Source organism: Salmo trutta, chromosome 13, assembly GCF_901001165.1.
Source record: "Salmo trutta chromosome 13, fSalTru1.1, whole genome shotgun sequence".
In the NCBI taxonomy this organism is placed as follows: Eukaryota; Metazoa; Chordata; class Actinopteri; order Salmoniformes; family Salmonidae; genus Salmo; species Salmo trutta.
Window position 1 is genome coordinate 38,465,812 of NC_042969.1, and position 5,474 is coordinate 38,471,285.

Here is a 5,474-nt window from a genome sequence, read left to right on the forward strand (position 1 = left end):
TGAGGACATTGGTGTAGTGAGGACATTGGAGTAGTGAGGACATTAGTGTTGTGAGGACATTAGTGTTGTGAGGAAATAAGTGTTGTATAGACATTAGTGTAGTATAGACATTAGTGTAGTGAGGACATTGGTGTGGTGAGGACATTAGTGTTGTATAGACATTGGTGTAGTGAGGACGTTAGTGTTGTGAGGACATTGGTGTTGTGAGGACATTGGTGTTGTGAGGACATTGGTGTGGTGAGGACACTGGTGTGGTGAGGACATTGGTGTGGTGAGGACATTAGTGTTGTATAGACATTGGTGTAGTGAGGACGTTAGTGTTGTGAGGACATTGGTGTTGTGAGGAAATTGGTGTTGTGAGGACATTAGTGTTGTGAGGACATTGGTGTTGTGAGGACATTGCTGTGATGAAGACATTGGTGTTGTGAGGACGTTAGTGTAGTGAGGACGTTAGTGTAGTGCAGACGTTAGTGTTGTGAGGACATTGGTGTTGTGAGGACATTGGTGTTGTGAGGACATTGGTGTAGTGAGGACATTAGTGTAGTGAGGACATTGGTGTTGTATAGACATTAGTGTTGTATAGACATTAGTGTTGTGAGGACATTAGTGTTGTGAGGACATAAGTGTTGTATAGACATTAGTGTTGTATAGACATTAGTGTTGTGAGGACATTAGTGTTGTGAGGACATAAGTGTTGTATAGACATTAGTGTAGTATAGACATTAGTGTAGTGAGGACATTGGTGTTGTGAGGACATTGGTCTTGTGAGGACATTAGTGTTGTGTGACATTGGTGGTGTGAGGATATTATTGTAGTGAGGACATTAGTGTCGTGAGGACATTAGTGTTGTGAGGACATTAGTGTTGTGAGGACATTAGTGTAGTGAGGACATTAGTGTTGTATAGACATTGGTGTAGTAAGGACATTAGTGTAGTGAGGACATTAGTGTTGTGAGGACATTAGTGTTGAGGACATTAGTGTAGTGAGGACATTAGTGTGGTGAGGACATTAGTGTTGTATAGACATTGGTGTAGTGAGGACATTGGTGTAGTGAGGACATTAGTGTTGTATAGAAATTAGTGTTGTGAGGACATTGGTGTGGTTAGGACATTGGTGTTGTAAGGACATTAGTATTGTGAGGACATTAGTGTTGTGAGGACATTAGTGTAGTGAGGACATTGGTGTTGTGAGGACATTGGTGTGGTGCGGACACTGGTGTGGTGAGGACATTGGTTTGGTGAGGACATTGGTGTTGTATAGACATTGGTGTAGTGAGGACGTTAGTGTTGTGAGGACATTGGTGTTGTGAGGACATTGGTGTTGTGAGGACATTAGTGTTGTAAGGACATTAGTGTTGTGAGGACATTGGTGTAGTGAGGACATTGGTGTTGTATAGACATTAGTGTAGTGAGGACATTCGTGTTGTGAGGACGTTAGTGTAGTGAGGACATTTGTAGAGGTTTAGTGTTGTGAGGACATTGGTGTAGTGAGGACATTGGTGTAGTGAGGACATTAGTGTTGTGAGGACATTAGTGTTGTGAGGACATTAGTATTGTATAGACATTAGTGTAGTGAAGACATTAGTGTAGTAAGGACATTAGTGAAGTGAGGACATTAGTGTAGTGAGGACGTTAGTATAGTGAGGACATTAGTGTAGTGAGGACATTAGTGTAGTGAGGACATTGGTGTAGGGAGGACATTGGTGTTGTATAGACATTAGTGTAGTGAGGACATTAGTGTAGTGAGGACATTAGTGTTGTGAGGACATTAGTGCTGTATCGACATTAGTGTAGTGAGGACAATAGTGTAGTGAGGACATTAGTGTAGTGAGGACATTAGTGTAGTGAGGACGTTAGTGTAGTGAGGACATTAGTGTTGTATAGACATTAGTGTAGTGAGGACATTAGTGTAGTGAGGACATTGGTGTAGTGAGGACATTGGTGTTGTATAGACATTAGTGTAGTGAGGACATTAGTGTAGTGAGGACATTTGTGTTGTATAGACATTAGTGTAGTGAGGACATTAGTGTAGTGAGGACATTAGTGTAGTGAGGACATTGGTGTTGCATAGCCAGTGTTGTATAGACATTAGTGTTGTGAGGACATTAGTGTTGTATAGACAATAGTGTAGTGAGGACATTGGTGTAGTGAGGACATTGGTGTAGTGAGGACATTGGCGTTGTGAGGACATTGGTGTTGTGAGGACATTGGTGTTGTGAGGACATTAGTGTTGTATAGATATTGGTGTTGTATAGACATTAATGTAGTGAAGACATTAGTGTAGTGAGGACATTGGTGTTGTGAGGACATTTGTGTTGTATAGAAATTAGTGTTGAGAGGACATTGGTGTAGTGAGGACATTAGTGTAGTAAGGACATTAGTGTTGTGAGGACATTAGTGTCGTGAGGACATTAGTGTTGTGAGGACATTAGTGTAGTGAGGACATTAGTGTTGTATAGACATTGGTGTAGTGAGGACATTAGTGTAGTGAGGACATTAGTGTTGTGAGGACATTAGTGTTTTGAGGACATTATTGTAGTGAGGACATTTGTGTTGTGAGAAAATTTGTGTTGTGAGGACATTTGTGTAGTGAGGACATTGGAGTAGTGAGGACATTTGTGTAGTGAGGACATTTGTGTAGTGAGGACATTAGTGTGGTGAGGACATTAGTGTTGTGAGGACGTTAGTGTTGTGAGGACATTGGTGTGGTGAGGACATTGGTGTGGTGAGGACATTAGTGTTGTATAGACATTGGTGTAGTGAGGACGTTAGTGTTGTGAGGACATTGGTGTTGTGAGGAGATTGGTGTTGTGAGGACATTGGCGTGGTGCGGACACTGGTGTGGTGAGGACATTGGTTTGGTGAGGACATTAGTGTTGTATAGACATTGGTGTAGTGAGGACGTTAGTGTTGTGAGGACATTGGTGTTGTGAGGACATTGGTGTTGTGAGGACATTGGTGTTGTGAGGACATTAGTGTTGTGAGGACATTAGTGTTGTGAGGACATTAGTGTTGTGAGGACATTGGTGTTGTGAGGACGTTAGTGTAGTGAGGACGTTAGTGTAGTGCAGACGTTAGTGTTGTGAGGATGTTAGTGTTGTGAGGACATTGGTGTTGTCAGGACATTGGTGTAGTGAGGACATTGGTGTTGTATAGACATTAGTGTTGTATAGACATTAGTGTTGTGAGGACATTAGTGTTGTGAGGACATAAGTGTTGTATAGACATTAGTGTAGTATAGACATTAGTGTAGTGAGGACATTGGTGTTGTGAGGACATTGGTGTTGTGAGGACATTAGTGTTGTGAGGACATTAGTGGTGTGAGGACATAAGTGTAGTGAGGACATTAGTGTAGTGAGGACATTAGTGTAGTGAGGACATTAGTGTTGTGAGGACATTAGTGTAGTGAGGACATTAGTGTAGTGAGGACATTGGTGTAGTGAGGACATTGGAGTAGTGAGGACATTTGTGTAGTGAGGACATTAGTGTGGTGAGGACATTAGTGTGGTGAGGACATTCGTTTTGTGAGCACGTTAGTGTGGTGAGGACGTTAGTGTTGTGAGGACGTTAGTGTGGTGAGGACATTGGTGTTGTGAGGACATTGGTGTGGTGAGGACATTAGTGTGGTGAGGACATTAGTGTGGTGAGGACATTAGTGTGGTGAGGACGTTAGTGTGGTGAGGACAATGGTGTTGTGAGGACATTAGTGTAGTGAGGACATTAGTGTAGTGAGGACATTGGTGTAGTGAGGACATTGGAGTAGTGAGGACATTAGTGTTGTGAGGACATTAGTGTTGTGAGGAAATAAGTGTTGTATAGACATTAGTGTAGTATAGACATTAGTGTAGTGAGGACATTGGTGTGGTGAGGACATTAGTGTTGTATAGACATTGGTGTAGTGAGGACGTTAGTGTTGTGAGGACATTGGTGTTGTGAGGACATTGGTGTTGTGAGGACATTGGTGTGGTGAGGACACTGGTGTGGTGAGGATATTGGTGTGGTGAGGACATTAGTGTTGTATAGACATTGGTGTAGTGAGGACGTTAGTGTTGTGAGGAAATTGGTGTTGTGAGGACATTAGTGTTGTGAGGACATTGGTGTTGTGAGGACATTGCTGTGATGAAGACATTGGTGTTGTGAGGACGTTAGTGTAGTGAGGACGTTAGTGTAGTGCAGACGTTAGTGTTGTGAGGATGTTAGTGTTGTGAGGACATTGGTGTTGTGAGGACATTGGTGTTGTGAGGACATTGGTGTAGTGAGGACATTAGTGTAGTGGGGACATTGGTGTTGTATAGACATTAGTGTTGTATAGACATTAGTGTTGTGAGGACATTAGTGTTGTGAGGACATAAGTGTTGTATAGACATTAGTGTAGTATAGACATTAGTGTAGTGAGGACATTGGTGTTGTGAGGACATTGGTCTTGTGAGGACATTAGTGTTGTGAGGACATTGGTGGTGTGAGGACATTATTGAATTGAGGACATTAGTGTCGTGAGGACATTAGTGTTGTGAGGACATTAGTGTTGTGAGGACATTAGTGTAGTGAGGACATTAGTGTTGTATAGACATTGGTGTAGTAAGGACATTAGTGTAGTGAGGACATTAGTGTTGTGAGGACATTAGTGTTGAGGACATTAGTGTAGTGAGGACATTAGTGTGGTGAGGACATTAGTGTTGTATAGACATTGGTGTAGTGAGGACATTGGTGTAGTGAGGACATTAGTGTTGTGAGGACATTTGTGTTGTATAGAAATTAGTGTTGTGAGGACATTGGTGTGGTTAGGACATTGGTGTAGTAAGGACATTAGTGTTGTGAGGACATTAGTGTTGTGAGGACATTAGTGTTTTGAGGACATTATTGTAGTGAGGACATTTGGTGTTGTGAGGACATTTGTGTTGTGAGGACATTTGTGTAGTGAGGACATTGGAGTAGTGAGGACATTTGTGTAGTGAGGACATTGTGTAGTGAGGACATTAGTGTGGTGAGGACATTAGTGTGGTGAGGACATTAGTGTAGTGAGGACATTAGTGTTGTATAGACATTGGTGTAGTGAGACATTAGTGTAGTGAGGACATTAGTGTTGTGAGGACATTAGTGTTTTGAGGACATTATTGTAGTGAGGACATTTGTGTTTTGAGGACATTTGTGTTGTGAGGACATTTGTGTAGTGAGGACATTGGAGTAGTGAGGACATTTGTGTAGTGAGGACATTTGTGTAGTGAGGACATTAGTGTGGTGAGGACATTAGTGTTGTGAGGACGTTAGTGTGGTGAGGACATTGGGTGTGGTGAGGACATTGGTGTGGTGAGGACATTAGTGTTGTATAGACATTGGTGTAGTGAGGACGTTAATGTTGTGAGGACATTGGTGTTGTGAGGACATTGGCGTGGTGCGGACACTGGTGTGGTGAGGACATTGGTTTGGTGAGGACATTAGTGTTGTATAGACATTGGTGTAGTGAGGACGTTAGTG